Source organism: Erinaceus europaeus, chromosome 9, assembly GCF_950295315.1.
Source record: "Erinaceus europaeus chromosome 9, mEriEur2.1, whole genome shotgun sequence".
In the NCBI taxonomy this organism is placed as follows: domain Eukaryota; kingdom Metazoa; phylum Chordata; class Mammalia; order Eulipotyphla; family Erinaceidae; genus Erinaceus; species Erinaceus europaeus.
The window spans coordinates 67,010,881-67,021,353 of record NC_080170.1 but is presented as its reverse complement, the minus strand read 5'-3'; the positions used below and the strand labels follow the sequence as shown (position 1 = coordinate 67,021,353).

The 10,473-nt window shown below is 44.3% G+C and overlaps 1 non-coding gene across 1 annotated transcript; it reads left to right on the top strand.

Moving 5' to 3' along the window:
* Positions 1 to 8,235: 8,235 nt before the first annotated feature.
* Positions 8,236 to 8,306, top strand: TRNAG-GCC (transfer RNA glycine (anticodon GCC)). The gene has a single exon. It is a non-coding gene; the product is annotated as a tRNA-Gly (tRNA).
* The last annotated feature ends 2,167 nt before the right edge of the window (positions 8,307 to 10,473 follow it).

Here is a 10,473-nt window from a genome sequence, read left to right as displayed (position 1 = left end):
GTTCAGGGTCGTATGGAGGTGGCGGGGGACGTGGTGCTGGTGGGGGTGAGATATGGGTGTGGACGGTTCCGGTGCCCGCAGTGTGGGGAGTCATGGACTTTCCGGTGCAGTGAAGCGGAGTAAGATAGGGGAAACCAATATCTGGTGAGTCCGCAGTGGTCAAGTGGTTAGGGTTCAGTGCTCATACCCTTGCTTCCTGGGTTTGACTCACCGTCAGGGATGGCCTTTTATCAAGTTTAGGTTTTACTCCCTACAGTGAGGCTAGGGAAAACAGTGTTTGCAGTCAGACAGCTAAGTGCAGGGATGCCAGGGAGGAACTCTGCAGTACCACACAGACTGAACAGGTTGGTTTGGCACAGGTGACAGTACAGTAACACAGCTGGCCTGGAGACAGCCTGAGGCAGGAGGGTCAAAAGAGCTCCCCAAACTGCATGGACCCGGAATCCAACCTGGGCCTCTCACGTGGCAGCTGAGAATTCTAACACTGAACCTCAGCGCACAGCTGTATTGTTCTCCTCAGCCACAGAGGAAGTGTTGGAGGGGACCCCTGTAGTCAGTATGTACAGGGAGTGGGGAAAAGCTCACCGTGAATATGTTGATGTATAATGCAGTCTAGAAAACTGAACAAAACACAAATGAAGGTCTTAGAGCTGTAATACCAATACATTAAGGATAGTAAGAGAATTGTGAGGTGGAATTACAGAAGTAATTTGTAAGAAAACAGTGAACTATTTGCAAGTCATATACAAGTTCCCCACCCACCTCCACCACACACACACACACACACACACACACACACAAAACAGAAACAGTTGAGTTGGCACAGGTGTCGCCATGTGAGCTGCTTGACAGAGTACCAGCTTCACAGCAAGTTCAGCACGGCTGGCCAAACTGAAACCATCTTGCCATTTGCCATGTCTAGGGCTTGGGATAAAGCTTGTGTGGTCTTAATAATATTTACCTATGGCCAGGCTCAGAGCCTGACTGATAACAAAAGTAATGACAAAACGTGCACTGCACTCTGTAAGACTGATCATAATGGAACAAGCAATACCAATAATGCAGAATTTTTTAGGAGACTGCAAGAGGTAAAAACCTTTCCCCCTTTATATACACCAGTTCCTTCAGTATTCGCCCTAAAATATAGAGAAATATATTGGTGATTTTTGTTTGGCTGTGGTCCGGGAGGTGGCACAGTGGATAAGACTTTGGACTCTCAAGCATGAGGTCCTGAGTTCAGTCCCTGGAAACACATGTGTTAGAGTGATGTCTGGTTCTTTCTCTCTCTCCTATCATTTCTCATGAATAAATAAATAAAATATTTGAAAAAAAGAAAAGAAAAGAAAAGGCAGGGTTCAGAGGTGAGTGGCTTAAGCGTCTTAGTCATTTATCTCACCAAGATACACCACCCAAAAAGGTGATGTTGTGAAATCATCAGCTTCTTATGAGCTCTTGTGGGAAGAAAGGTGTCTTATTTATTTGCTTACAGAGCTAAAACTGGAGCCTCAAGCATGGGATGATTTTGATGCTTCTGACCTGTTGGGGAATTGTGAGGATGTGGTAGAGCCTGGCAGGGCTTGACCTGAGGAGTGCGTCTATTCTGTCAGTCTCTCTCTCTCTCTACCGAGAGGTTGAGCAAGGAGTGACAGGAGTAACCCCAAAGGTCTCTCTCTCTCTCTCTCTCTCTCCCTGTGTACCTGCTGATAATCTCACTTCCTCATTCCCAAACTAGGGCTAGGGCTAACTGCAAAGCAGGAAGTCCTGGACTAAACGGAAACCATTTCTTCTTACATTGATAATTTAAAGACCTATTGGCTATATTGGATATGCACAAATATACCTGGGGACAATAAAAGGAGATCCCTGGGGGAACTACATTGTGACAACAATTATGACAGTGAGTGTAACAAGACTAAAAATGGCCTAAAAGCTGAAGCTGCTGTACCCATTGAGAGGTTTTCAGAAAAGGAGCCATTTTGTCACCATTACAGCTTCTCTATTAGCTGGACTTGGACCAAAAACCAGAACTATGGGTGGCTTGTAGCATGAGTGGCAGACTGTGGTTTCCATCTAAACATATAAAGAGGCTCTATTGCTTACCCTCACCCACAAACCCCCTGCTTCCACTTAAAGGCATTTGTGATGAGTATTAGGTCGTGTAGTTAAACAGCTAATGTTAGGATATATGGGTAGAAGTAAGCAAACTTTCATTAGCTAAAAGTTAGTGAACTTTCATATATGCAAAGGTTAACCAGAAGAGAGCCCCCATGGTCTGTGCTTACTTTACAGGAAAAGATTTCTTTAGGTGGACAGCCTTCTATGATCTAGTTATACCCATCTAAGAATGTGTTAAGAAAAGCTATTAGATTTAGCTCCATAGAAAAATGTTTATTCATACAGAAGGTCAGAATAGGGAGATGGTGGAAACACAGATGGCCATTTCAAGGAAACTTTCAAGGGAAAATTTAGACTACTCCAGACCAAGGAAACTTTCAAGGGTAGATTTAGGCTACCCCAGACCCAAAAAACTTTCAAGGGGAGATCATGATGCCCCAGACCTAGGGAACTTTCTAAGGAAAACATACTACTACTACTAATAATAATAATAATAATGTTGTTTAAGGTTATTCCTGATGTTAATGAAAACAATTATACATGGTGTCATCTGTATCCTTGATGTTAATGAAAATAATCTTACATAATATCAACTATATCCAGTCAAAAAGTGTTTAAATAAAAAACCTCTGCAGACAGAGGACAGAAATGCCTCTCTCCTGCACCTGAAACAGCTGATGTGTCTCTCACTTCATTCATCTCGCTGACTCCCCCCTTTCCTTCAGGGACTCTGAATTACTTTCGCTGGGCCAGCTCCATGCATGCCACTGCCTGCCTCGCCCCCCATTTTTTATAGACACAGAGACAGAGAGAAAAATAAAAGAGACCACAGCACTGAAACTTCCTCCAACGTGGTGGGGGCTAAGCACAAACCAGAGTCACAAAGTCGTGTACATGACAGAGCAGCCCACTACCCAGGTAAGATATTTCAATGGTCCTATCCATTCACTCTGTACTTTTGACTCCATTTTGGACTCTAATATCCCACTGCTTATTGTCTCAGCTATTTTTTTAAAGATTTTTTTATTATCTTTATTTATGTATTAGATAGAGACAGCCAGAAATTGAGAGGGAAGGGGGTGATAGGCAGGGAGAGAGATAGAGAGACACCTGCAACACTGATTCACCACTCGTGAAGCTTATCCCCTGCAGGTGGGGACCGGGGGCTTGAACCTGGGTCCTTGCACACTATAACACATGCGCTTAACCAGGTGCGCCACCACCCAGCCCCTTGTCTCAGCTATTTTGTCTTTCCATGATTCAAGAATAAAATTACCAGACCAAAACATTCCTTGTGGCAGAGATAGAACCCTTATTTTGCAGAATTGCAAGACTGACACAAGAAGATAAGAATGTCCACATTCGGGGGGCTGGGCAGTAGAGCAGCGGGTTAAGCACACATGGTGCAAAGCGGCAAGGGCTAGCGCAAGGGCTAGAGCAAGGATCCCAGTTCGAGCACTGTTGGTATGCATGAGACCCCTTCTGTTTCATTTGGTTTAAATCCCCCCTGCTTAACACTATTCTATTTACATAACCACTTCATTCTATTTACATAACCACTGTTAACAAGTTCCACCCTCCCTCCAGGGCATTTGTGGTTCAGTGATAGGATTCTCGCCTAATCTGCCCCCTCTTTGTCACACTCTGATTTTCACCAGTCACTTTTCTCTCCACCCTCTCTATGTCACATCCTGTTTCCACCCTATTTGGCAAGTATATATAAAGACAGCATTGTGAGTTTTACTGTACTTTGAGTTTAACTTAGCTCGGCTTAAATTGCGCTGTGTCCTGCATGAATAAAGAGATACTGCCTACAGCTCAACCATGAGTCCCTGGTCGTCTGTTACCCGCCCTTGAAGCCAGCCCGGCGAAAACAACATAGCCCGTCGAAAACAACAGAGCACCTGGCTCCCCACCTGTCTGCAGAGGGTTCAGCAGCAGGTCTGCAGGTGTCTATCATTCTCTCCTCTGTCTTCTCCTCCTCTCTCAATATCCAACAACAGCTATAATAACAATAATGACTACAACAAGGCCAACAAAATGAGGAAAATGGCCCCCAGAAGCAGTGGATTTATAGTGCAGGCACTAGACCCCAGCAATAGCCCTGGAGATAAAGAAAAAAATAATAAAAAATGTTCACATTTATTGAATACTGGATATTAAGTTCAAATTAATTGGCTTCAGTTATAATTTTCCTATGTAACTATCCCCCCCCATATACATTTGATTAATGGGGGTAAATAGCATAATGGTTATGCAGAGACGCTCATGCCTGAGGCTCCGAAGTCCCAGGTTCAATCTCCGCACCGCCATAAGCCAGAGCTGAGAGGTGCGCTGGTAAATAAACAAGGGAGTCGGGCGGTAGTGCAGTGGGTTAAGCGCAGGTGGCACAAAGCACAAGGACCGGTGTAAGAGGATCACTATTCAGGCCCCCGGCTCCCCACCTGTAGGGGAGTCATTTCACAAGTGGTGAAGCAGGTCTGCAGGTGTCTATCTTTCTCTCCCCATCTGTCTTCCCCTCCTCTCTCCATTTTTCTCTGTCCTATCCAACAACAATGACATCAACAATAACTACAACAATAAAACAACAAGGGCAACATAAGGGAATAAATTATAAATAAATAAATGCTAGAAAATAAATCGATTAAATAAATAAATAAGAAAATGTTTTTATATAAAATATAAATAAAAATTTTGAAAAGCAACAACAAAAAACAACATTAGATTCAGCAGATCTGACTGGTTAGGAAGTCTATGTAATAACTTTTTAAAAATATTTTATTTATTTATTTTCCTTTTTCAAAAAAACATTTATTCATTTATTCCCTTTGCTGTTCTTTTGTTGTAGTCCTTGTTGTTGTTGTTATTGATGTCGTTGTTTTTCGATAGGACAGAGAGAAATGGAGAGAGGAGGGGAAGACAGAGAGGGGGAGAGAAATATAGACACCTACAAACCTGCTTCACTGCTTGTGAAGTGACCCCCCCTGCAGGTGGGGAGCCCGGGGCTCAATCCTGGGGCTCAAACCAAGATCCTTAAGCTGGTCCTTTGGCTTTGCGACACCTGCGCTTAACCTGGTACACTGCCGCTCTTTTTGCACTACCCTTTTTTGTTGCCCTTGTTTTTATCATCGTTGTGGTTATTGATGTCGTTGCCAAATAGGACAGAGAGAAATGGAGAAAGGAGGGGAAGATAGAGATGGGGAGAGAAAGATAAACCCGTACAGACCTGCTTCACTGCTTGTGAAGTGATCCCCCTACAGGTGGGGAGCCAGGGGCTCCATCCCGGATGCCTACTCCTGTCCTGCCATGTGCACTTAACTGCTGCACTACAGCCTGACCCCCTATGTAATAATTCTAAGAGTATATTCAGTGTCAACTTTTCTAAGTAGCCTTCAAGTTGGCATAGTGGAAGAGTATAGGATTTAATTATAATTGGGGAGATTAATGGTTTATAGTAGACAGTAAAATACAGTAATTGGTATAAATGTAACATTTCTCAGCTTTCCACATAACACTCCAACTCCCCATCTTGGTCCTCCTCCACCATCACGTTGCAGGATCTGAACACCCACCCCCACCCCCACCTCCCACCCCAGAGTTCTTTATTTTGGTGCAATACACCAAACCCAGTCCAAGTTCTGTTTTGTGTTTTCCCTTCTGTTCTTATTTTTCAACTTCTGACTATGAGAGGGATCATCCCAAATTCATCCTTCTCTTTCTGCCTGATCTCACTTAACATGATCCTTTAAGCTTCATCCAAAATGAGGTGAAGGTGAATTCACCATTTTAAATAGCTGAGTAGTATTTAATTGTGTATATATACCACAACTTACTCAACTACTCACCTGTTGTTGGACATCTGGGTTGCTTCTAGGTTTGGGCTATTACAAATTGTGCTGCTATGAACATAGGTATACACATATCTTTTTTAATTTCTTTATTGGAGGATTAATGTTTTACAGTCAACAGTAAACACAATAGTTTGTACAGGCATAGCATTTCCCAGTTGTCCACATAACAATATAACCCCCACTAGGTCCTCTGCCATCATGTTCCATGACCTGAACCCTCCCCCAGTCCCCAACCTACCTCAGAGTCTTTTACTTTGGTACAATACACCAACTCCAGTCCAAGTTCTACTTTGTTTTCACTTCTGACCTTGTTTATCAACTTCTGTCTATGAGTGAGATGATCCCATACTCATCCTTCTCTTTCTGAATTATCTCACTTAACATGATTCCTTCAATCTCCATCCAAGATGGACTGAAAATGGTGAAATCACCATTTAAAATTTTTAAAATATTTATTTATTTTCCCTTTTGTTGCTCTTGTTGTTTTTGATTGTTGTTGTAGTTATTGTTGTTGGAATTGATGTTGTCATTGTTAGTTAGGACAAAGAGAAATGGAGAGAAGGTGAAGATAGAGAGTGGGAGAGAAAGACACCTGCAGACCTGCTTCATCACCTATGAAGTGACTTCCTTGCAGGTGAGGAGCCTTTGGCTCAAACCAGGACCCTTAAGCTGGTCCTTGTGCTTAGCGCCAAGTGTGATTAACCGGCTGCACTACTGCCCAACTCCCCCAAATCACCATTTTTAAATAGCTGAGTAGTATTCCATGGTCACAGTTGGGAACATTCATGGCTACACTCATTTCAGGACCAGTTTTCCTCAAGAAGCAGAGTAGGATGGCCCAGTCTCCCTTCAACTAACATTTTAGTCTCTGGAGTTTAAAACCACCAAATTAAATAATAATAATAATAATAATAACCACCAAATACAGTCAAAATGATATCTAATTAGGGCTAGGGAGATAGTATAGTGGTTATGCAAACAACTTTCCTGTTGCTAAAGCTCTGAGCTTCTAGGTTCAATCTCTAGCACCACCAAAAACTAGAGCCAAGTAGTGCTCTGGTGAATAAATAAATTAAATGAAAATTCTTTTCAAGTAAAATTATATCTAAATATCATCCAGTCAAAATTGTTGGTATTGAGATACTCCATAACTTATAAGATAAAGTCAGTATTCCCATACATAGATTTTTTTTTTCTTTTTTTTAACCATAGCAATGCTTAGTTCTGGATTATGGTGGTGCTGGGGGTTGAACTTGGGATCTTGGAGCCTCAGGAATAAAAATCTTTTGCATAACCACTATGCTATCTTCCTGATGATAGATTGAGTATATACATAGATATTTAGAGAACATATATTTAACATAAAACATATATTGAATACATCAACATATTATATACTATTAATATATAACACATATTGAGTATATTATTAATATATTCATAATATTGAATAATGTGTTAATATCTAGCAGGCCAGTCCAATGCTTTGGGTCTGAAAGCAAAACAAAGAGCCACAGGTTGTAAGGATAGCAGTGGAACTGCACCTAACAGATGACAATACAAACATTTAGCTTTTGCACTCTACTTTTTTTTTCAACTGTAATTCAGAAGACCGACAAATACATGCAAGGAAAGCCTTCATATTAAAATTTTCTAGCTTCTAATATTCAGAAACATAACCTGTAGGAGGTGTCATTTCAACCCAAGTAATGCAATGATGGGAAATCTTTGCAAAGGATATTAATTAAACTCGCTTAACAAATTAAGATGTTTCTGGAATTGCCACTCTAGAGGGATGGCTAGCCCTGGGGGCCCTGGGGAAGAGGCTCAGACCTGGCAGATGACCCCAGGTTAAGGAATGTGTAGATTCCCCCAGTTTAGGAGGGAGGAAGGCGGGCTGCTCCGATGCCAGGTAGGGCCTTGGGGATCCCGGTTTGCAGAAGAGGCAACAGGAGGGCGGGGGTGTGGGGTGGGGGTGGGTTTGGTTGGATATGGGATGTTTCTTGAGGGCCATGTCTGCTACAGGGCAACCCCGGCGGCAGGGAGCAGCTCTGGAAGAGCAGAAGCATTGGAGGTAGAGGAGAGTCCTAGACCTCTCGGGGCTGTCTACTTTCCTCTAGTCTGGGCCCCTTTGCAGCTGGAGAGGTCACCCTTCAGTCTCTTACTTCCTTGAGACAATTACTTGGGAACAGTAGAGAGCAGAGAGCAGCGACTAGACCAGCCTTTGAGTGCCACTAAAGGAGCAATGGTAACATAGCTGAGCAGAGGTGCATGGGTGGTTCAGTGGTAGAATTCTCGCCTGCCACGCGGGAGGCCCGGGTTCGATTCCCGGCCCATGCAATGTTAACACATTTTAGTACTACTATTTAAAGGCCCTCTTGGGGAGCTCCAGAATACACTGGTCACAGGCTCTTCCTAGGAGAGTCCCCTCGTCCCTGTTCCCCTCTACAGAAAGTCATCTCTCTACAGACATGAAATTCTTGCTGATGGGGGTGGCATGTAGAGGTTGCAGGAAGGAGGTGGGATTGGGCTAGGGACCCAGGGAGGTACTCAATCTGGCAGTAATGGGACCCTGTTCTACATCAAATAGAGGTGGCAGGTGGCGAGGGGCACGGATCTTTTCTGGTGACAGAGGTGCTTGGCCTTTATTGGCTGGGACTAGGGCTGAAGGAGAGAAGGAGCAAGACAAGCCACAAAGGGAAAGGACGAGCCGGGACCATCAACGAAAGAAGTCTGAAGGGAAGAAGTGATTGAGGTTGGAGCCTTGGGGTGCAGAATTGGCTCAGAAGAGGTCAAAGTACAGCATCTTTGGAGAAGCGATGGATTGCCACTAGTTTAACAGAAGGCCGGCGGTGCAGCCCAAACTCTAAGAAAAACACCTTTGCGTTGGCCTGGAGTCGACCGCGGGTTAACTGCTTGGAAGGCAGCTATGCTTACTTACTGCTATACCACCAACACCAGATACCGCACTGGCTTCTATATCACTAATCTCACTTGCTGCCCTGGTCCCAGCCCAAGATCGCTTAGGAAAGGCCAAGGCAGGCACGGAGGTTGCATGGCTGGGTCTGGTGACCTGACGTGGAGACTCCGGGGAGGTGGTGTGGACGGGAAGACTGCACGTGGGCAGCCAGCAAACCCAGTGCCAGGGCTGCAGCAAGGCGGGCGAGGTTCAGGCGGAATGGGGGGGGGGTGAGGGGGCTGACCTATGGGGGCACAGCGTTGGCTAAAAAAGTGTGAGTAGGGCGGGGGAGACAGCATAATGGTTATGCAAACAGACTCTCATGCCTGAGGCTCCCAAGTCCCAGGTTCAATCCCCCACACCCCATAAACAAGAGCTGAGCAGTACTCTGGTATTTCTGTGTGTGTGTCTCTCTCTCTGCATCTCTCTCAAAATAAATAAATAAATAAAATTAATTTAAAAAATTTTTAAAAGAAAGAAGTTATGAGGTTTAAAAAATAAAAACATAAAAAGATGTGAGTGGGGAGAGCACAACTGAGAGAAAGGTGCATGAAGGGAATTTAAAGATAGAAGTAAACAAGAGGGGGGTAGATAGCATAATGTTATGCAAATAAACTCCCCTGTACCAGGTTCAATCTCCCAAACTATCAAGAACCAGAGTTGAGCTGTGCTCTGGTTAAAAAAAAAAAAAAAATCAGTCTCCTGAGTGACAGGCAGGTATACTTACCACTATGCTAATGAGGACAGGGCAGTATCTATTTTTCTGCTCCTCAGTTGCTACTTAAATCCCATCCAACCACCACCCTATCCCGCTCCAGCATGGGTGTCAACTGGTTCCCATCACCTTAATTTGATGCGATGCACACGAAGCAACAAGATTGAAACCTAAACCAGTGAACCTCCCATCAACTCAACCTGTGGTTTCCATGCAGGAGGGCAGAAAGGGAAGTGAGTCTGAGTGCAGGATTTGGGTGTAGCAAGCAGGTTTCCCTGGAGAGGAGGGGGTGGGAGGAGGCTGGGGTTGAGCAGATATCCCCTGCCTGGGGCTGGGAACAGGCCTGGACCTCTAAGTGGGTAATGGGGACATCTGAACAGTCAGCGTCTACATGGTCCTTGCCATTGTCCTCCTGGCATGTCCTGGTCTTTACAAATCCAGGCAGCAACTAGAATAGAGGCCTTTTGCTATCCTGTGTTGGTCTGACAGCACAGTCCCTAACTGTCCCCCACCCCCATCAATCATATTGGACAAGAACCTGGGAGTGGAGATATCAGGGTCAGGTGAGGAGACATCACAGATGTCTTACTGTCCTTAAACCCTATGGCCACTGTCACAATGACTCACAGACTTGGTGACTTAAAGCCACACAAGTGTGTTCCCCCAGTTGTCTAGAGGTCAGATGTCAGAATCTCTGTCTTGAGGCTTTTGATGAGGATCACAGCAAAGGTTTTAGAGGGAATCTGGCCTTGGGTCTGCTGTGCCACCTCCAGGACCACGTGACCCAAGTATGGCCCTTCCCTACCTCACCCTGAAGGTAGGGAAAGCCAGTG